The sequence below is a fragment of the Vombatus ursinus genome, unplaced genomic scaffold, assembly GCF_900497805.2.
Source record: "Vombatus ursinus unplaced genomic scaffold, bare-nosed wombat genome assembly UNPS02014403.1, whole genome shotgun sequence".
Taxonomy (NCBI): Eukaryota; Metazoa; Chordata; class Mammalia; order Diprotodontia; family Vombatidae; genus Vombatus; species Vombatus ursinus.
In genome coordinates, this window is record NW_020954181.1 from 193,095 (window position 1) to 217,060 (window position 23,966).

The window sequence follows — 23,966 nt, forward strand, 5'->3', positions numbered from 1 at the left end:
AACTCTATAAGACAAGAAATATTACAACAAAGTCAAAAGTTGGAAAAAAGAGAAAATGTAAGGTATCTACTATGAAAAAATGATCTAGAGGGAAATAGGTCTAAGAGAATTAAATTAAAGCATCACATTCAAAACCAGAACCAATCAAAAAAAAAATAGACAACTCATAAACAAATGGAAAAAAAGCAAAAATATTAACAAATCTTTTGCTAATGTCAATGAAATAGAAATTATAATCAACAGAAAGCCTTTGGAAAAAAAAGGTGTGAACTTAAATGGACACTAAACAATTTAGTCCTAAAGGATTAGTAGGTCAAAGAACCAATGATACAAATAATGGATAATTACATTTTTTTAAAATGACAACAATAAGAAAGCAAATATCAAAACTTTTTGACTGTACACCAACAGTCAAAGCAGTTCTTAGAGAGTTAAATGTATAACTTTAAATACTTTCATCAACAAAAGCGAGAAAAACCATATCAATTAATTGGGCTTGCTACTAAGAATAAAAAGCATTAAGTCAGAAAAATTCCAACTATACACAAAAATAGGAATTTTGAAAATCAAACAATAGCTAACCCAAATTAAAGTTAAAATGAGAAATAAAACCAGATGCTGAAAAACAAAACTAATAAAACAGATTGTACCGGCCGCGCCGACCTTATGCCGGCCGCGCCAAACACTCCTCCTATAAGGAGCAGGCTGCCAGAGTCATACTCACTCATCAGTCTTCGGTCCTCAACAGGATAAACACATAGAGACGAGCCATCAGGAGGCTGCCAACACCCAAGCTTTATTCAGAGGCCATCACAGCAAGGCCAAGCAGGAAGGCCAGAGCAACAGAGCAGGAGCTAAGAGAGAGCGCGATCTGACCACGCTCCTGTTCCTTAAGTACCTACTTAGCCCCCCCTCCCCAGCCCACTTACTAGCCAATGATTGTAGGGTCAGATACCGGAAGGGGCTGTCTGAGTTTAGCACACCAAGGGAGAGGGAGTGACGCAGAAGGCTAGGACCGGATACAGGAATGAGGCGTCTGGGATTAGTGCATAGACAGAGTACGTGACCTAGGAAGTCAGGAAGGACACAGGAAGGAGGCGTCTGGGGTCAGTGCTACACAAAGGGACCCAGGAAGTCAGGAAGGTCACAGGAAGGAGGCGTCTGGGGTTGACGTTGCATATAGGGAGGGGACTAAGCAAAGGGAACTCGGCCTCTGCCGTCCTGCTCCCATGTGGCACCGCCCCTTGCCTCAGGAGCACAAGCTCCGGCTACTTCCTTGCACCCAGCTTATCTCACATAGCACTGCCCACTGCCTCAGGGCTTCTCCGTACCCAGCCCATCCCAGTACACCACGACCCCGCCTACCACAGCCCCTGCCTCGACTTCCAAATACCCAGACCTTACCCCAATCTTGCCACAGTGCCCACCTGGTAGTTGACAACATCAGACAGTCCCTCACAACAGATATTAGCCAATTTGATTTTTTTAAAGAAAACCAAATTGTCTACATCCAAAATGAAAAAGTATTCATAATGAGGTGAAAATAAAGGAAAATTTTTATTAGAAACTACTTTGTTTAATTATAAGCCAAAAAAACCTGATAACTGAAATTGAAATGAATCTTTACAGATAAATAAAATGATACTTTAAAGGTACTACAAAAGAAAAAATTTCCCAGTAGATTTATAAGTAAAGTCCATCAAACATTCAAGGAACAATAAATTCTAATAATACATATATAAACTATTTGGAGAAAAAAAAAAAGAAGGAAAAGGAATCCAAACAAATTTCTTATATGATATAAAGCAGAAAAAGAAAACTACAGAACACTAAATCTAAGGAATATCAATGTACAATGAACAAAATATTAGCAAAGAGACTAGAGCAACATATAAAAAGATTATACAGAATAACCATTAGATTTAATTAAGAATGCAATGTTAGTTCAATATTAGGAAAACTATAAACACGATATGAAAAACAATTTTAAAAGCCCATGATTTTATTAATAGGTGCAAAAAATTTATTGACAAAATACAACACTTATTTATGTAAAAAAAAATCACAAGAATAAATAGATAGTTCTCTTATGGTAAATAGCCTTGATTTTCAAACAAAAGGTAACATTTTCCACAATGGAGAAATGCTAGAGGCCTATTCCAGTAAGATCAAGGATTCTTGGTCACCATTATCACTCACACTGCTTAAATTAGCTAGGAGTCAACAACTATAATTCTTCCTATAAAATGGCCTATCATCTACCCTGACACTACACCCTTTCAAGGTTCCTAGACAGTACCACCTGATATATAAATGTACTCTAAGTACTCACGGACCTGCCATATGCCTGCAGTTGCACTCTGCTATATGATTATAACGTCAATTACAATGTGAGCTCCCTGAGAAAAGGGACTGTATTTAACATAGGGCTTGGCACAAATTAAACTTTTCTACTCATTTATTGAAAACAAAACCAATAAAAATCATGATTATATTAACAGATGCAGAAAAATGACAAAACACCCATTCATTTCTTCTAAAAAAAAATTGGGGGGGCAGCTTGGTGGTGCAGTGGATAGAGTGCCATCCCTGGAGTTAGGAGGACCCAAGTTCAAATCCAGATACATAACATTTACTAGCTATGTGAGTCTGGGCAAGGCACTTAACCCCAATTCCCAAGAAAAAAGAAAAATTGGAATAAATGGACTTTTCCTTAATACAGTAAATAGTATCTTTCTAAAAACAAGAAATAAGATGACCTATAATCAAGAAATGCTAAAGGTCTCTGCAATTAGTTTAGGATTGAGAAGCAAGGATGTCCAATGTCATCACCATTGTTTGATATAGTTCTAGAAATGCTACCTATTAGAAAATAAGATAAAGAAACTGAAAGAAAATGCATACACAGAAAAGAAAATGATCAATTTTTGCAAATTATGTTTTACTTTTTTAAAATGCTAGAGATTTAACAAAACTAAAACAATAACTTCAGTAGATTATAAACCCATAAAAATCATTAACCTCTTTATATATTAACGACAAAAACCCAGAAGGAAGAGAAAAAGAATTTAAACTGAAAATAACTACATTAGACCAAATATCTGGGAGCCTATCTACCAAAATGCAAATGGGAATAATATGACTGTAACTAACCCCCATCAAAAAAAAAACCTTTCTAGAAATAAAGGGAGTCTAATAAGAGGAGAAATAATTCACAGGCCATACTAATACATAAAAAAAGACAATACTATTGTGTAAATTAATTTTTACATTATTCATATTTATCTATATATTTATTGAATATCAATTTATAAATGAATTGATCAGTATCATGCTAAAATATCAAAGGATTGCTTCAGTTAACCAATTAGCACAGATTTATTTAAGCAATATGCTAAATGCTGGGGAATATAAGAAAGGCAAAAAACAAGTCTCAAGGAGCTCACTAATGAGGGAAACAACACGTAGACAACTATGTACAAAGAAGATAAGTACAGAATAAACAGAATACAATCAACAGAAGAAAACACTAATGTTAAGTAGGCAGGAAAAAGCTTTAGGTACAAGGTGGGATTTTAGCAGCGAACTGAAGGAAGTCCATGAAGTCAGGAGATGGGAAATCAGTAGAGTTTCAAGTATAAGAGAGTCAGTGAAAATGTCCAGAACTGGGAAATGGAGTATAGTTTGTGAGGAACAAGGAATCACTGGATCTGGATCATGCGGTACATAGAAGGGAAGAAAAGTAGAAGACAGGAAGTGTAGAAAAAGACTAGGTTATGAAGGAATTTAATAGCCACTGCTGGGTTTTATTGAATAGGGGGTAACATTGTCAGACTTGTACTTGTAGGAATGGCCTGGCATGGGGAGAGATTTGGGGGAAACTAACCAGAAGGCTATTGCAATAGTTCTGGCATGAGGTAATGAGGGTCTGCACCAGGGTGACAGTAGTGTTAGAGGAGGAAAGGGGATGTTATAAAGGCAGAAACATCTAGGGGATGGGGGGAAAGATGAGAAGTCAAGGATGACAGCTAGGTTGCAAACCTAGAGGACTAGGATGATGGTGGTGGCAGTCTGGTGGCCTAGAAAGTAATCGGCAAGATAGGAAGAGAGTAGGGTTTAGGGGGAAAAGATAATGAATTCAGTTTTGGACATGTTGAGTTTAAGATCACTATGAAACATCTAACTCAAGAGGCAGTTAAAACTGAAAAGCTGGAGGCCAGCAAAAAGATTAGGGATGAATAAATAGATCTGAACATCATTTGCAAAGAGATATAATTAGATCCATGGAAGCTAATGATATGTGAAATGGAGGGGGAGGAAAAGATAGTGGCAGAAAGCATCTGGATGAGGAAGAAAGGAAAAAAGGGATTCTCAGAGAATGGCCTCAATTTTTTCCTTATATATTTGGTTTCTTTCTAAGTCAATATTGGGCATGTGCGTATGTAAAAAAACTTTCTATTTGATTTTGACACCATTGGTCTAAAGCATCCAGTGATTATGTGACTTGCCCAAAGTCACACAATCTGTGACAGACTGGGAACCTGAGGCCAGGTGTTTATGGTTCTGAGGACAATTCTCTATCCATTATATCATGCTGCCTCTCAATTTAATATATATTTTTAAATAAGCAAGCTTTTGTAACAGAGATTTCTGGTGTAACAAGATATTCCTGTTAAAATTCTACCTGTAATCACAGATTTTGAGAGTTGGAAGAGACCTCAGTGGCCATGTCAGTCAATCAATAAACATTAATTAAGTGCCTGTTATGTGCCAGGCACTGAGCTAAGCTCTGGGGTTACAATAGGAGACAAAAGACAATCCCTGCCCTCAAGGAGCTTACAACTTAGTGAAGGAAAAAACAAGCAAACAACACAAGCTATATACAAGATAAATAGGAAATAACAGAGGAGAGTAAGAGGGATTGAGGAAGGCTTCCAATAAAAGATAGGATTTCAGATGGGACTTAAAGCAAGCCAGAGAAGTCAGGAGTCACAGTGGAAGAGAGAGCATTCTAGGCAATGGGGATGGCCAGAGATTTGCCTGGAGTCAAGAGATGGAGTGTCTTGGTCCTGGAACAGCCAGGATACTGGTGTCAATGGATCAAAGAAGTAAGGTGTAAGAAGACTGGAAAGGTAGGAGAAGGCTAGGTTATAAAAAGCACTGAATGCCAAACAACATTTTATATTTGGTCCTGGAGGCAATAGGAAACCACTGGAATTCATTAAGAATAGAGGATCACATGATCAGACCTGCACTTTTAGGAAAATCACTTTACTAGTTAAATGCAGGGTAGATATACCAAAAGGAATCCAACTACAACATAACTGAGAAGTCATCATCTACAGTCTGCTTAAAGACTTCCATGGAGGGGGAAAACAAGGTAACCCATTCAACTTTTGGACAGCTCTAACTGTTAGGAAGTTTTTCCTAACATCAAGCCTAAATTTGCTTCTTTAAAACTTTTACCTACTACTTCTGGTTCAGCCCTCTGGGGCCAAAAAGAATAAGTCTTTTACTTTAACTACATGATAGCCCTTCAAATACTTGATTTTAAAAGATGAAATAAGAGAACCTTAATTCCACAACCTTCTAATCATATCAGGCAAAGTGTAAGCATTTATTAAATATTTACTATGTGCCAGGCACTGTGCTAAGTGCTAGGGTATTAAGAAAGGCAAAAAATATAGTTCCTGCCTTCAAAGAGCTCACCTTCTAACAAGGCAAAGACATGGGAAAAAATTGTACATAAGAGATATACAGAGAAAGTGAATGGTAATCCCAGAGGGAAGGTAGTGGAAGTGACTGAGAAAGGTCTCTAAATGATCCCTTTTGTGATGATACTTGTGTTGGTGCATTAAAAACCCTAGGACACGTCAGAACCTCCTATAAGAGATCTATAACCACTGAAAAAATATTTTGTCTAGGCAGCAACCCTAGAGCAGGCCTCAAGAGGACTGAATCTCGGGTAGCTGTGGCAGTTTCCAGACTTCTCAACCCAGGAACGCCAAAGACAACATGGAAGGTCAGTGGGAAAAGTCTGTGACTGTGGCGAGAGAGGAGCTAGGTCTCAGCCACAAGTCTTGAGTGCGGCCTGGGGCAGTGACTGTTTCCTGAGCTTCTGGCCCACAGACTGAGGGGGAACCGAGTGGCTGATCAGAGGGAGATTGTAAGGATCTTTTTGCCAGTGCTGAGGCAGGAAATCTCTTGCTTTACTGGTGCTTGGATCTGGGTCACAGTTCTGAGGGGCAGTCCTGGGGCTAGGAGGAACGCTGGTGTGGTGGAGCTTGTTGGGGCTGTGGAGAGGAAACACTTCGCCCCTTATCATACCACCTTGGAAGAACTAAAAATTTACAGGTCCCTAGAAGTACCTCTGAAAACAGCTGTACAAACCCCCGAAGCTTGGGACAGTACACTCTTCACATTGGAAGCAGACTTTTACCTTAACAAAGAGTTTAAAACTCAAGTAACTGGCCGGGATCATGAGTAAGCAGCGCAAAAAGAGGCAGACTATATTATCTCACTTTGGTGACAAAGAAGATCAAAACATACAACCAGAAGAAGACAACAAAGCCAAAGCTCCTATATCCAAAGCCTCCAAGAAAAATATGAATCAGTCCCAGGCCCTGGAAGAGCTCAAAAGGGATTTTGAGAAGCAAGTAAGAGAAGTAGAGGAAAAACTGAGAGTGATGCAAGAAAATCATGAAAAACAAGTCAACAGCTTGCTAAAGGAGACTTAAAAAAATACTGAAGAAAATAACACCTTAAAAAATAGCCTAACCCAAATGGCAAAAGAGGTCCAAAAAGCCAATGAGGAGAAGAATGCCCTAAACAGCAAAATTGGCCAAAGGGAAAAGGAAGTCCAAAAGATTACTGAAGAAAATATTTCCTTAAAAATTAGAATAGAGCAATTGGAAGCTAGTGACTTTATGAGAAATCAAGACACATAAAACAAATCCAAAATAATGAAAAATTAGAAAACAGTGTGAAATATCTCATTGGAAAAACAACTGACCTGGAAAATAGATCCAGAAGAGAGAATTTAAAAATTATTGGACCATCTGAAAGCCATGATCAAAAAAAAGAGCCTAGACATCATCTTTCAAGAAATTATCAAGGAAAACTGTCCTGATATTTTAGAATCAGAGGGCAAAATAGAAATTGAAAGAATCCACTGATGTCCTCCTGAAAGAGAGCCCCAAAGGAAAACTCCTAGGAATATTGTAGCCAAATTCCAGAGTTCCTAGGTCAAGGAGAAAATATTACAAGCAGCCAGAAAGAAACAATTCAAGTATTGTGGAAACACAATCAGGATAACACAAGATTTAGCTGCTTCTACATTAAGGGACCACAGGGCATGGAATATAATATTCCAGAGAGCAGAGGAGATAGGATTACAACCAAGAATCACCTACCCAGCAAAACTGAATATAATCCTTCAGGAGAAAAATTGGTCATTCAGTGAAATAGAGGACTTTCAGGCATTCTTGATGAAAAGACCAGAATTGAATAGAAAATTTGATTTTCTAATATAAGACTCAAGTGGAACATGAAGAGGTAAACAGGAAAGAGAAAATCATAAGAGACTTATCAAGGTTGAAATGTTTACATTCCTGCATGGAAAGATGATATTTGTAACTCATGAGACCTTTGTCAGTATTAGGGTTGTTGAAGGGGAAAAAATTATATGTATGTATATATAGATATAGATAGATAGATAGATAGAGGGCACAGGGTGAGTTGAAAATGAAGGGGTCATATCTGGAGAATAAAATTAAGGGGTGAGAGAGGATTATACTAGGAGAAGGAGAAACAGAGAGGTAGAACAGGGTAAATTATCCCACAAAAAAAAAAAAACAGAAAAGAAAAGGCTCTTATAGTGGAAGGGAAGGGGGGGGAGGTGAGAGGGAATGAGTGAATCTTATTCTCATAGGATTTGACTTAAGGAGGGAATAACATACACACTCAATTGGGTGTGGAAATCTGTCTTATCCTACAGGAAAATAGGGGGGGAAGGGGACAAGAGAGTAGGGGAATGATAGAGAGGAGGGCAGATTGGGAAAGGGAGTAATCAGAAGCAAATACTTCTGAGGAGGGACAGGGTCAAAAGAAAGAATAGAATAAATGGGTGGGTGGGATAGGATTAAGGGAAATATAGTTTTTCACAGCACGTCTACTATGGAAGCGTTTTGCATAACTGCACATATCTAACCTATATTTAGTTGCTTGCCTTATCAATGAGGGTGGGTGGAGAGGGAGGAAGGGAGAAAATTTGGAACCCAACGTTTTAAAAACACGTTTAAAAAAATATTTTCACATGCAACTGGGAACTAAGAAATATAGGAAATGGGGTACAAAAATCCATGCTGCCCTACAGGAAATTGAAGGGGAAGGGGATAAGAGAAGGGGGGGAGAGATAGAAGGGAAGGCAGACTAGGGGAAGGGGTACTTAGAATGTATGCCATCTTGGGGTGGGGAGAGGGGCGAGATGGGGTGAAAATTTGGAACTCAAAATCTTGGGGAAGTAAATGTTGAAAACCAAAAAAATAAATAAAAATTACCATAAAAAAAAGTTCAATGGTATCTCTTAAAGGTCACCTTACAGTGTTTCTGATAATAGTGACTGTATAATCATGAAATTATATAGCAAAATAATTTTGGTGGGACATATGACATATATACATGGTGTGCATGTATATATGTGTGCATGTATATGCATATTTATATATATGTACATACTTGTCATCTGTCCCATTACAATTCTTGCAAGTAGTGACTTTCATTCAATGAATCTGAATGGCACATAGTAGGTGCTTAACTGATCTTAAAAATGATTCAGTGGTACTTCAGTGTCTTGTACATCAGCATCACCAGTAATGGCTAGATTTTTTTCTAATAGCTAGCATGTGTATAGTGTTTGAAAGTGTGCACAGTCCTTTATATCTGCTATCTCATTTAATCCATTGTGAGTATTAGTCATAATGTAAATGTTAGAGGAGTCAGTTGTTAACTGTTCTGTTTCATAGGCTGCTTAGTGAACTATTTGGGGGCAGGGAGGGGTTTCCTAGTTCCCTTTTCTGTGTTAGTAATTGTACTTTAGATACATTATGGCCAGCATGTATTGAAGAAATCAGTGATTTCTCCAAGATTCTGGGTGGGGGCTCTTAGTCAATAAATGGAGTGGTAACTCTTAAAGGCGACCTTATGATGTCTCTGACATAGGGACTGTATCACCATAAAATTTTATAGCAAAACAATCTCCAAAATGCAAATTTGCTATACACTGGTCCACCACACTACCACCACAGGCACTTGAGTAAATTCCATGAACAAACCAATAGCAATCTGTCTTCTACCTTACACATTAATTAAATTTAAAAAAAAAAAAACTTTTTTCTCCTCAAGATGAAACTCACTTAAACAAAAAATAACCTATGTGACAAAAGGCATTTTTCTAAGAGGAATCATAGAATTGAGAAAATATGTAGATATATAAATAAAGGGAAACTAGTGGATGCAAAAAAAAAAAATTTTTTTAAAAAGAAAAAAAAATATTTTGTCTAACCTGCCATACAGGAAAAAACAAGTGGATGAAAAATCTCTTGCCCAGATCATGACAAACAAGTAGATGAGCAATTTATAGAGCTTATCATCAGTTTATAAAGACACAGCAAATGGACAAGTTAATTAAATAGGAAAATTAAATAGAAGACAGGATTGGAATGCTTTCAGAACATTGCAACGCTCCTTTTATGACCTCAAACTTCTCCCATCTTTTTTAATACCAATATGCTTCTGGTGTTATTGCATGGTTGCAAATCATGGTGCACTAAAGTCTCTCAAAAGTTAAAAATGACGCTATACAGAAGACACATTCATGATGGATGTGTGCAGCCTATAACATATGACAAAATACACTGAACAACCAGAGTAAAGTATTTTATCAAGGAAATATATGAGCAAAAATTTACTCAACATAATTAATTGAATGATCCAAAGGACACATCAAATTCTCCACTTACATTCTGATCTAAAGAAGGATATACTCTTTTAGAGTGAGTTTATCAATCAATCAACAAATAGTTACTAAGTGCCTACAAAGAAGCACTGTGCTTGGGAATGTGAATACAAATACAAAGAAAGAAACAATTCTATTCTCAAAGATATGGTTCTATTGAATGACACAACAACCATTCAGAATAAATAGAAATGAATACAAGGTCATTAACTATAAGCTGGTGGGAGGGAGAAGTGGGAAAGAGAGGAAGGCTTCATTTACAAGATAGTCCTTGAGCTGTAAACTTGAAGGAACAGAGGGATTCCATTCGGAAGAGGCAAGGAGGGAATGCATTCCAGATGACACACACCAAAAAAAAGAGATGGGGGTGCAGCTAGGTGGCACAGTGGATACAGCTCTGGCCTTGGAGTCAGAAGGACTTGAGTTCAAATCCAGCCCCAGACCAAACACTTGACACTGGGCAAGTCACTTAACCCCAACTGCCTCACCAAAAAGGAAAAAAAAAAGACTTCAAAAAAGGAGATGGAGTGTCAAACGTAAAGACAGCAAGAAGGTTAGTTTGGCTGAACTGCAGAGTGTAAGCAGAGAAATGATCTATAATTAGGCTGGAAATAAATCAACATTTATTAAACACCTGTTATGTGCCAGGTGCTGTGCTAAGCACTGGGGAGTCAAAAGATAGTACCTGCCCTCAAGAAGATCACAATCTAGTAAGGAGACAATATGCAAACAAATTTATACAAAGCAAGATATAAATAGGATAAATAGGAAAAAATTAACAAAGGGAAGGTTACAGAATTAAGATGGGTTGGGGAAGGGCTTTTAATTTGGATTTAAGGGAAGTCGGGGAAGTCAGTAGACAGAGTTAAGGAGGGAGAACATTTCAGGCATGGGGAACAGTCATCTACTCCTAGTCACATGTTGAATTAAGCTAGAGAAAATTTAAAAAACTGTGCTGTTTGGGTCTACTACAAATTTAGGTAACATAACTTCAAGTTATCCCTCACTAACTCACTATGCCACTCATGACAACAGCTCTTTAAACTTTTTTATCCTTCTTCAAATCTCCCATGGATCCCCTTCTCCAACTCTCTCACCTGAGAACCTTGCATCTTAATCACTGAGGCCAACTGCCAACAACTTCTGTCCTCTCCTCCTCATCTCACATAATATTCTTCTGCCATTATCTCCTCCATCAACTGAGGCAGCTGGTAAAGCAGTAGCCATAGCACTAAGCCTAGAGTCAGAAGATCAGAGTTCAAATCCAATCTCAGACACACTGCTATGTGAACCTGGGCAAGTCATTTAATGTCTCTTTTTCTTAGTTTCCTCAACTGTAAAATGGAGATAATAATAGCACTAACCTTGTAGAATTATTGTGAGAACCAATGAAATAATACTTATAAAAAATGCTTAGTGCTCTTAAGTGTGTATGACATCCATTACATTTAAATACGGTTAATAGCTGAACATGTTTTACTACAGACAACTCACTTGATAGACACTGTTCTCTGTATACAATTTGGAACTGATTATATAAGTATATTTACATGCCCTATTTCAGGTCTTTTTCTTACAACTAGAGTAAAATAAGTAAAGTAAAAAAAGTAAAAAGAAAACAAATTGAAGTAAAACATCTCTTAAGTAAATTCATTTGTATAGCCATTGCAACTGGGCATGGAAGACACCTACTTACAAAGAGTGTTGTTCATCTTCCTGTGGGGTAAATTAATATTGGAGCGGAAAATTTTGAGAAAGCAACAAGATCAGATGATTATATATGTCAAATGTAAATTATTCCAATGGGATATAAGGACTTTGAGCATGTTCTAATAATAAGTTCTAAAAACTGGGTTCAGGATTTTATATATACAATTGTATTGCCTACCCTCTGCACAAACCAGGTAGTTTAAAAGGGTTAGTTACGTTCTGATTTCTCACTAAATATATCAACATAACAAACTGCTAACTGAAATCACAGAGCAGTTACAGGGAATAGAACTGAATTTTTTCCTTTGTGGGGCATGAATCTGAGGTGAAGAATGAAATAAATGAATACCAGTGTTAAGAAGTTAAATGATTGTGGAGTAAATGCCAATTTTAAAAAAGCATTCAACCTTAGCTTACAGGTCTAATTTGATAAATATTGAATCTTTAACCAAAGGGTTCATTTTACAAGTTATATCCTCATAGATTTTTTTTTTAAGATCCTTCCCTCAGCCTGTTGTTGGCAGTATCTAAATCAAGTACAGGGTTTATGTAAAGATAGAACTATTGAGAACTATCTAAATTCTCCAAAGTTTCAAGTGATCTATGGGTTAACAGAATTAGAGCCACAAGGTCGGAGCTAATTTTCACCACATGGCCTAGTTATTCACAAAGCAGAATTTAAGTGGCTTTATTGTATTGAGATATGTTTTGCAAAAGACTAAAACAGAAACAACTAAAAATCTCAACAAATAACCTGAACCAGAGAAACAGATCTGCTAAGAGAAGCTGCTCAGAGAAAGGGCCAATTATAGAATGCCCAAAAAGAGAGGTCTTTGGAAACCAGATGACAACATCAAGAGGAGAGGATTTCAGAAACCAGACAACTACATGAGACATCTGAGACCTAAGATATAATGTGTCTATGTGAAATAGACATTAGGAATGTGTTACTAATAAAGAGATTGGATGTTCACCCTTCCCTCTCACTCTTTCCTCATGTGTTGCTGTCTCTGTAAGGCCTACTTGCCAAAGGGGACTGACCTTAATGGTTCCTATCAATTTAATGATCAATCTCTCTTTCCCCCTATTCCCATTATGCCAAAACATCTAGGCCTCATAATTAACAACCCTGAATGAAGTGCTGAGTGACATTAGGTCTTTTTGTAGCCTAGTGAGTCAATCCTGAGAGGCAGATAGACTTATCAGCTAGTGATTCATTGAGGAAACTGTGTCTTCTCAATGAATCAGGGAGAGGAATGTGTAAAGATACTGTCTTCTCCAGTAGATTGTCCCTGTATTATCCCTACTCTCTAATTAATCTTCAATCTCTCCCTGTCTACTACCTACAAACATGCACATGTCTACTGCAACCTTAAAAAACCCTCACTTGATCCATTCATTCCCACTTGTTCTTGTCTCATAGCTCTTTCCTTTTGAAGCTTAACTTCTTGAAAAGGCTGCCTACAGTAGCTGCCATGACTTCTATTCTTTTTACTCTCTTCTTTAATTCTCTACAATCCTATTTCTAACTAACTCATTCAATTATTTCCAAAGTTACTAATTATCTCTTAATTCCCAAATCTTCTCAATCTTCATCCTTCTTGACATCTCTGCAGCTCCTGATACTGTGGATCAACCTCTTCTCCTTAATATTCTCATCTAGGTTGTCATGACATTACTTTTTCCAGTTTTCCTCCTATGTATCTGACTATGACTCTCTATCCTGGGCTCTCTTCTTCCCTCAACATAATTTCATTTGATAATCTTAGTTCCCAAGGATTCAATTATCATCTTACTGATGATAATTCTCAAAAATAATTATCCAGTCCTAACCTCTCTGCTGACCTCCAGTTTTGCAACTCAGAATTGCCTGTTGGACATCACTGGACATCCCAAAGCCATCTTAAATTCAACATGTCCAAAACTGAACTTATTATTTTTTCCTCCTTAACAAATTTCCCTATTATTATTGAAGGGTACCACCACTACCCCTATGACCTAGGCTCACAATCTAGGTGTCATTCATGACCTTCCCTCTCTTATCTCTTCTGTCCCCATATCCAATCTGTTGCCAAGATCTGTCCATTTTATCTTCACAACACCTCTTTCCCATATGCCCCTTTCTCTTTCTTAGACACTGTCAGATCCATGGTGCAGGCTCTAATCATCTTATTTCTGGACTATTGCAATAGCCCACCAATGATCAACCTGCCACAGTTTCTCCCCTGTTCAATCTATCTTCCACTTAGCTGTCAAAGTGATCTTACTAAAGTGCAGTTTTGACCATATCATACCCCATCCCCAACTCAAAAAATTCCAATGGCTCCCTATTATCTCCACAACCAAATATAAAGCCCACTATTTGGCTTTCAAAGATCTTCATTATCTGCATCTTCCCATCTTAATAGTTCTTATACTTTACATTCCTCTACATATTTTGCAATCCAGTGACACTAATCTCCTTGACATTCCTCTCATACAATATTCCATCTTCCAACTGCAGGCATTCTCACTTCCTGTCCCTCCCATAACTGAAATGTTTTCCCTCCTCACTCCCACTTAACTGGCTTTCTTCAAGTTCTAGTTAAAATCATACCTTCTGGGGCAGCTAGGTGGCGCAGTGGATAGAGCACCAGCCCTGAAGTCAGGAGGACCTGAGTTCAAATCTCGCCTCAGACCAAACACCTGACACACTTACTTAGCTGTGTGACCCTGGGCAAGTCACTTAACCCCAATTGCCTAAAATAAATAAATAAATGAATGAATGAATAAAATCACACCTTCTATACAAAGCCTTTCCCAATTCCCTTTAATTCCACTACTTCCCCTCTGTTGATTATTTCCTATGTATCTGTACAATGCTTCTTTGTACATAGTTGTTTGCATGTTGTCTCTCCCATGAACTGTGCCCTTCAGAGCAGGGGCTGTCTTTTGCCTTTCTTTTTATCCCCAGTGCTTATTTTTAGTTCATGGCACATAATAAATGTTAACTGACTAACTGATATACACACATTCACATAATTTTCTTTAAGATTGCTATTATAAACCCAGAAAGAAAGACTAAAGGTACGATTCTGTGAAATACAGCTTTTATCTCTCTATAAAAATTATTCCTCCAACTTGAAGGTAAGACCAGTTTGCTTAAAGATGTAATGAGGGTTTAATCATATTAATCCTGCATTACTGTATCTCCCTACCACAATGCACAGCAGCTTCTTTTACACAGTTAACCTCTCCATTAACATCCATCAGAAACAAGATATTGTTGGTTGAGTAGCCAGGGACTGTTGCAATTCTCCTTTAACTTTGACTCTATTTTATGTCCAATCTTAGTAACAAAAAGCACTTCAAAAAGCTCAAGAATATCACTTTCTGTAAAATATTCAAAAAAATAGTTTCTGTGCCTTTACTCTCCCTGAAGAATAGATATATACTTTCACTGCTGCCTATCTCTATTTTCTGACTGCTAGAACTGATGTATCTTCAAAGAACTCAGCCTACTCTGTACAGCTACAAATGCTGCCCACCATATGGGACCCTGGAACTATTTCAATTCTAGTTTTATCCAAGACATCTGCCAGCACACACTGTCTACCACAGCCTGGATTATTTTCTCAATGTCTTCTGCTCCATTCCCAGATTCTGAAGAAATCAGCAGAATTCCATGCAAGTTAGAATCTTCTGCCTATTTTCTCGGAAGTTTTACATTCTGTTGACACTATTCTTTTCAGTATGCTTCTCTAAATTCTTTAACATTCTCTCAAATATAGGGAAATAAAGTGTCTTATGAAATCAATTGTGGTTATGATACCTTTCATATCTGACAGGACCACAGTAACTTCTGAGATACAAAGAGGACTACTCTATTTCTGTTCTTGAGGCAGTCTGCCAAGAGGAGGGCAGGATAGCCAGAGCTTTTCACTTCCAAGGACATGAGCTGCACCTTCTTTGCATACCTTAAAGCTCTGTATAAACATTGCCTATTCTCTGAGGCTTATAAGGTTCTGATCCTCAAATCTGGAAAATATAAGACTCAAAAAAAAAAACCACTACAGGTCAATATTGGTGAGTATTGATGAAGAACTATTAGAGACAAACAAAAATACATTACTGTATTCTAAATATTTATTATGACCAAGTAAGATTTATACCAGTGATATAAGGATAGTTCTTTCATGACCAATTACATTCCATTAAAACTGGTAACTCGGGAGCAGCTAGGTGGTGCAGTGGATAGAGTATTGGCCCTGGATTCAGGAGGACCTGAGTTCAAATCCAGCCTCAGACATATAACACTTACTAGCTGTGTGACCCTGGACGAGTCACTTAACCCCACTACCTAGCCAAAAAACAAAAAAACAAAAAAACTGGTAACTTGGGGTAGAGGAATATTTACAAAACTATAAAATACTCAGATTAATATAAGAAATAGATTATATAAATAACTCAATCAGAAAAAGAAATTGAACAAGCCATAAATAAACTCCCAAAGAAAAAACCCTAGGACAAGATGTACTTACAAGTCATTTCTATCAAATATAGAAAACACAGTTAATTCTATCAGCATACAAAATATTCACCAAAAAAAAAAAAGCTAAAAAGGGCATCTACAAAATAAATATGGTCTTGACTAGATATCAAGAGCAGAGGATAAGGTAAAAGGGAGACACTAAATGAAGAAAGAAAACTATAGACCTTTATCTCAAAAGATCATTTAATGCAAAAAATTTTAATAAAATATTATCAAGCAGGATACAATATATTACAAAGATTATCATACCAGGAATGGGGAGGTGGTTCAACATAAGGAAAAATGTAAATTTTTAAAATGTTAATAATATAAATAATAAAAAGCAAGATTATATCAATAGATACTGAATAAGATTTTGAAAAAATTCAGCAGATTTTGCTATTACAAACTCTAGAAATCATAAGAATAAATGATCTTTCCTTAATATAGTAAAAATGCTATATTTATATCAGGGTGGCTAGGTGGCACAGTAGATAGAGCGCTGGGCCTGGAGTCAGGAATACCTGAATTAAAATCCAGCCTCAGACATTTACTAGCTATGTGACCGTAGGCAACTCATAATCCTGTTGGCCTCAGTTTCTTCATCTGTAAAATGAGCAGGAGAAGGAAATGGCAAACCACTCCAGTATCTTTGCTAAGAAAACCCCAAATGGGATCATGATGAATCAGATACAACTGAAACAACTGAACAACAAATACATATATATAAAAGCAATTATATAATTATATGCTATATATCTGTATATTATTATATCATTACTATGCAATGAAAAAATGGTAGATGCCTTTGCAATAAGATGAGAAGTAAAGCAAAGAAGTCCATCATAACCATTACTATTTAACATAGTGCTACAAATGCTAGATATAGCAAATACATAAGAAAAAGAAACTGAGAAAATAAGCATAAGCAAGAAGAAAACAGTGATGTGTTCAAGAAGTGTTTTATAAGTGATATGATGGTATACTTAGAAAACTCTAGTTATTAACTGAAATAATTTCAGCAAAGTTCCATGAGATAAGAAATTCATATAAATCATCTAATTTCTTAAAAGGCAAATGAGAGGTAAAGGTAAATAGAGAAACAGTAAAACTGTAATAGTGGGGACCCAAATGTACCCTCTTTCAGATGCAGAAAATTTTACCCAAGAAATAAAAAAGAAAGAAGTTAAGAGCCTGAATAGAATTTTAGAAAACTCTCTAGTTGTTTTCCCAGCAGCTGCAATCCTTAGATTCTACCGTCATCAAGCCCCCAGGAAAATCTCATCAAGAAAAAATTCATCCTGATAAGACTTAGCTCTTCACAGCAATGCAATGATCTAAGACAGTTCCAAAAGACTCATGACGAAAAATGCTATTCATATCCGAGAAAGAACTATGAAGTCTGAATGCAGATCAAAGCATACTATTTTCTTTCTTTTTTGTTTTTTTGTTTTTTCTTTCTCATGGTTTTCCCTTTTGTTCCGATTCTTCTTTCACAACATGGCTAATGTGGAAATATCTTTAATATGATTGTACATGTATAGCCTATATCAAATTGCATGCCATTCTTAGGGAGTGGGAAAATTTTGAACTTAAAATTTTATAAAAGTGAATGCTGAAAATTAAACATAAATAAATAAATACATTTAATTAAAAAAAAATAAAGCGTTCACACAAAAGAAAATTCATCATCACAGAGACTGCATCAGCTTTGGTACTCATACCTCATCAGTAGCCTCAGCTTATGCTTCTCTGATTGGAGGGTAGGAAAGCAGAGCAAAAAATTCCTCCCAATGTGTGATGACTAATATTGATAGACTTAACCCTTCTCAGCAATACAAGGATCTAAGACATCTCCAAAGGCCTCATGATGTAAAACGCTATCCGCATCCAAGGAAAGAACTATGGAGTTTGAATGTACATCAAAGCATACTATTTGCTATTTTTTTTCTTCTGTTGTGTTTTTTTTTCCTCTTTCTGGTGGTTCCTCCTATTGGTTCTAATTCTTACTTACAATATCACTAATGTGAAAATATGTTTAATAGGAATGTATATGTATAGCCTGTATCAGATTGCGCACCAGCTTGGGGAGGGAGGTGAAAAGAGAGGGGGAAAAAATTTAAAACTCAAAAGCTTATGGAAGTAATTGTTGATAAAGAAAAATAAATTAATTAAAAAAAAGAAAAAAATTCCTCCCAAAGCCTCCATTTAAAAAGAGCTCAGAAGATTCAAAATTCAAATATTGCCCACCAACTGCATCCCATTTCCCATCCCCTACCCTTTTAAGCTTCCTTTAGTTTATTGTATTCTTCCATTAGCTCCTTGAAGGCAGGGATTGTCTTTTCTTTTTTTATTTGTACCCCAGGCATTTATCAGTGTCTGGCACATAGTAGGTGCTTAATATAAATATCAAATGTCAGCCAACAAGGATTTATTAAGTACTTACTATGTGCTAGGCAATATATTAAATGCTGAGGATACAAGGAACAGCAAAATACAGTGCCTGCTCATAAGAAGTTTACAATCTAACAAGAAGAGAAAGGAGTATGTATGTATGTACATATGTATGTATGTACATATGTATGTATGTATGTATGTATGTATGTATGTATGTATGTATGTATTTCTTAGCTGGGCATAGCACTGAACAAAAAACTGACCATGTATTAAAGGCATTAAAAACCTCACAAACAAATGCAGAAAAAAACAAATATTAAACATATCTTTCATTGACCACAATGGAATAAAAATTATATTCAATAAAGGACTATGAAGGAACAATTAAAAATAGATATTAAATAACCTGAAATAAATCATAGAAACAAAGAACAAATAGAAAATGGATAATATCAAAGAAAATGCCAGCAATTAGAAAATATATAAAAATTTAGGTGATATCATCAAAACAGTCCTTTTATTAATAAAAGAGAGAAGGAAAGGTTCTAGGAATTGGATGTGTCACTAAAAGAACTAGAAAGGCAACAAATTTCAAAAACCAAAGTAGAAGGTGATAGCCTTAGCATTTAGATTAAGATACATATATTTTGGACATGTTCAATGTGGGAACTTCTCAACATATTTTTCCCCATGGGAGATGGAGGTGAGTAAACTTGTTTCAAATTATTTTTTGTTAATAAAAAAAATTAAAATTAAAAAAATACATGATACAACACAAAACAAAAAAAAGCATACATTTAATTACTATATAAAAATAACTAAAGCAAAAGGTTTAAAATTTTTAAACAAAAGAAATGGGAAAGGGAAAGGGAAAGGGAAAATGAATTGTTAGTGTTACTTTGCCAAAGTTTATGATACAGCAACTTATTCTTCATTTTGACTATTCATTTAATTGTGTTTGTTCATAGTTCCATAAATAATTGTCCTGGTTCTTTTCATTTCACTCTGCATCATTTCATCCAAGTCTTTCCAGATTTCTATGAACTGTCCCCTTCATCATTTCTTATAGCACAATAATATTCCATCACATCCCTATCCCATAATGTGTTCATATGTTCACCAACTGATGGGCATTCCCTTAGCTTCTAGTTCTTTTCCACCACAAAGAATTGCTAAATATATTTGTGTTCATATAGTTACTTTTCTTTGATCTGTTAGAGATACAGGTCTAATAATGGTACTGTTGGGTATGTTCCATTTAGTAATTTTGGGAGGAAAGTTCCAAATTGTTTTTTTTTTTTAGAAAGGCAGGACCAATTCATAACTCCACCAACTGAATATGTTCTTAGAGTCCCTCTTGGATGACCTCCTGATAAATTCATGCTACCCTGTAATGATCACTATTTCCCTTATTAAGTGTTCACCAACCATCCCTTCTAATAACATTTCCTAGAATTTTGACAGGAATCAAAAGCAAGCTCATCAGGCTACACTCTGAAGAATTTACCTTCTTCCCTTTTTGAAAGTAGGGACATTTGCCCATCTCCTGAGTTAAAGGACCTCTCCAAAATTCACAACTTTTCAAAGATCAGACAGTAGTTCAGCAATTATATCCATGAGATCTTTCAGTTCCTAGGGATGTAAGACAGGCAGAACATTGATCAGCATCATTGTCCCATCTTAATTTAACCACTCCCTGTCTAATATCAAACTGATGCTAATCTCTTTTCTTTTTCTTTTCGAAAAAAACATTAATAGTTATTTTGATTTCAAAGAAGTCAAAATAGTAGTAAAAGCAGAACACTCATTGCTTACTATATTAAGAAGACAGGAGACCAATAAATAGCAACAATCCTTTCCCCAGTTCTCTGTTCCCTCCATACTGGGGCTGTAAATAAACCTAAGTAATTGGTATAATTACTAATTGTTGTTTTAGGTCTGGTCAAAAAAGGAGAAGTGGAACATAGGCTCCCTATTAGTTACAGGACCAAATACAAACTCCTCTGCTTAACACTAAAAGCTCTTCACAAACCTGGCTCATTCTATTTTTCCAGTCTTGCTCTTGGTCTCATACTCTCTTGCTCATGTTCCAGCCAAACTGGCATTCTTACTGTTTCTCACACACCACTCTCCATTTCTTATCACTCATGCCTTGAATATGTTTTCTCCTCATCTCTGCCCCTTATAGTTCCTAGTCTCCTTCAAAGCTCAGCTCAACAGCTACCTTCTATAGAAAGCCTTTCCTGATCTTCACTCAGCTGCTACTGCCTACCCACCAAAATTACCTTCCACTGTTTTGTGTATACTTATATGTATACATGTTTTCTCCCCAAAAAGATCATACAGTCCTTAAGAGCAGGGATTGTTCATTTTTGTCTTTGTATTCCTAGTACCTCACATACAGTATGCTCTTAGTAAATGTTTGTTTTGATTATCAATTGCACCAAGTTACTTATGTCACCAAGAAAATCCATCCAAACCCTGAAGTCACACTGAAGTCAAATTAAGGGATTGCCATTGCTACTCCTACCTTGGAAGAAGAGTGTGTATAGAAGTCATCAGATGAATGCAGGAAACCCAACCCAAATAAGATCAGGTTCTACCCAGGGCTACATGAAACCTAAAACTTAAACACATAACCATAAAACTGAAAAGAAGTTTATTGGGTATATTTCAGACACCAGAATACCAAAACAACTTTGAAATATTAATTGATGAGACACTTTTGTCTGATAAGGTTTGGTAAAATTGCTCATTAACTATATCCTATATATAGTTACACTGCATCCTAGTACAATAAGATTTAGAATGGCTGAATGACTAAATCCAAGGAGTGGTATTGACATAAAATAAGGAGGTCTCCAGTGTACTGCCACCAGATTCTGTCCTTGGCACTGTTTTGTTCATTTGTTTTAATCAATGATTTGGATGAACACTTATTAAATTTGGAAATGACAAAGCTGGAAAAGATAGTTACTATACTGGAATACTGAATCAAGGTCAAAAAAGCTATCAACATATGGATTTGGCCCATCTCAATGAGAAAGTTAGGATCTAGTAAAAAAATTAAATTGAATAAGAAAAAATATTTCTTAAGATGTTAAGTTTTATAAGGAGGTTAAAAATCACTAGCACCTTTACCACTATTCTTATTATTGTAATACAGAAGACAGAGATAAGACCTATTCTACTGGAGGGCAGAATTAAAACAAATGGTGAAAGTTACTGCCAGATTTCATCTCAATATGAAGGAAAAAGTCCTAACAATCAGAACTATTCAAAAAACGTAACAGGTTGTCGCAGGAGATGGACATCTCACTACAGGTCTTTAAGCAAAGGGAGGATGAGTAGTCAGTTGTTATTGTTGAAGAAATTCATATTTCAGATATTAGTTGAACTAAACACCTCTGAGATCCATCCAAGTTCTAAAATGATTTTCTCTATTTTAATAAAATATATAAAAATCATATTCTTTCTACAAGTTAGGTGACAAGGTAGTGCAGCAGATCAAGCACTATATCTGGATTCAGAAAGACACAAGCTCAAATCCAGGCTTAGAAACCTACTAGCTGTGTCAGCCTAGGGAAGTCACTTATCTGCTATTTGCCTCAGTTTCCTAATATGTAAAATGTAGCTCATAAAAGCACCCACCTCCCAGAGTTGTTGTAAGGATTAAATGAAGCAACATGTAAAGCACTTTGCAAACCACAACCCATTAAATTAATGCTACCTATCTAATATTATTATTTTAAAATTTTGCCTTACAACTGAAGTATACGTGAATTCCACATCTTAAATGGGGAGGCCAAACCCTAAGTTTGTTAAATAAAATGATCTTTCTCAAAATAATTAAAATTGACCAAACTTTGAAATAGGGTTCAGATTCAGGTCTTCCTGACTTCAAGTCCAACACTCTGTCTAATGCACCACCAAATTATAAACAGACTTCACCTGTATCCAGAAACCTTCTCTTTTTAAATGTAAAATATGCACTTTATGGAGCAGTTAGGTGGCCCAGTGGATAGAGTACCGGCCCTGGATTCAGGAGGACCTGATTTCAAATCTAGTCTCAAACACATAACACTCACTAGCTGTGTGACTCTGGGCAAGTCACTTAACCCCAATTGCCTCACCCCCCCCCAAAAAAAACAAATAAAACATGCACTCTGGTTTGCAAAAGCACATATTGAGTATGACCTCATTTTAGACTAAAAAGTCAAAATAAGCCAGGGATGAGCCATCAGCCAACCACGGTTGACATAGTTGATTTGTAAACCATAAATGGGCAGGTAGGTGGTACAGTGGATAGAGCACTGGGATTGGAATCAGGAAGACTCATCTTTGTAAATTCAAATCGGACCTCTGAACAAGTCACCTAATCTCTGCCTGCCTCTCAGTTCTTCATCTGTAAAATGAGCTGGAGAAGGAAATGACAAACCACTCTAGTATCCTGGCCAAGAAAATGCCAAAATGGGGTCACAGAAAGTCAGACATGACTGCAATGACTGAACAACAACAAAAAATCAGTGGTATCAAAGAATGAATTGGAATTTAAGACAATTCAATCTCAAAATAAAAGCACCCAAGTAAAATTCATCACTAGACTTTCAAAAGGCATGATTATAATACCTATCATTTCTTATTTTATTTATTTTCCTACAAGGGAAAATAGTATTTTCTTAAACATCTGGTTATACAACTTGATAGAGCTGCTCAATTTTTTAAGGAGACTATTGATAAAAATGAATTATTTTGCCCTTCAAATATTAATTTTAGTCGTACTCTCCTAATTAAATAGATTAAAAAATCAGCCAGATTATCTATTACCACAAAAATTCAACATAACAAACTGTACTATAAAGTACTGGAGGACATGAGCTATAGCTAAGGTTCCTTTTCTGTGAAATATCAACAAAGATCTTCATAAATGCCACAGCAAAAATGTTTACATTAACAATAACCTCCTTTCTTTTCCTAATTCATACTAAAATAACACTGAAATTACTAACATTCCCATAAAGAATTAGGAAGAAAGAAATGTATTAGCTGTTTGATTGGTTTGTTTTTTTTTTATTAAATCACAACACAGATTTTACTGGCTTGAGTTCCTGATGAGGAACTTTAAGACAGAATAATTAATCAACTAACTGGACTATGTTCCAAGTCATTGGTGATGCAAATACAATGAATGAGATAATCTCTACTCCCAGGGAGCTCGCATTCTAATAAGGGAAACAACAAGGACATTAGGATATACAGAAGAGAGAATGAATATAAAATAGTTAAATACAATATAGTTTGAGTGAGAGCACACTAGCATTTAAAGAGATCAGG

At 36.1% G+C, this 23,966-nt stretch overlaps 1 protein-coding gene across 7 annotated transcripts in view; it reads right to left on the reverse strand.

Moving 5' to 3' along the window:
* YAF2 (YY1 associated factor 2) overlaps positions 1–23,966 on the reverse strand; it is a 79,446-nt gene that overhangs the window by 20,900 nt on the left and 34,580 nt on the right. The window lies entirely within an intron of this gene.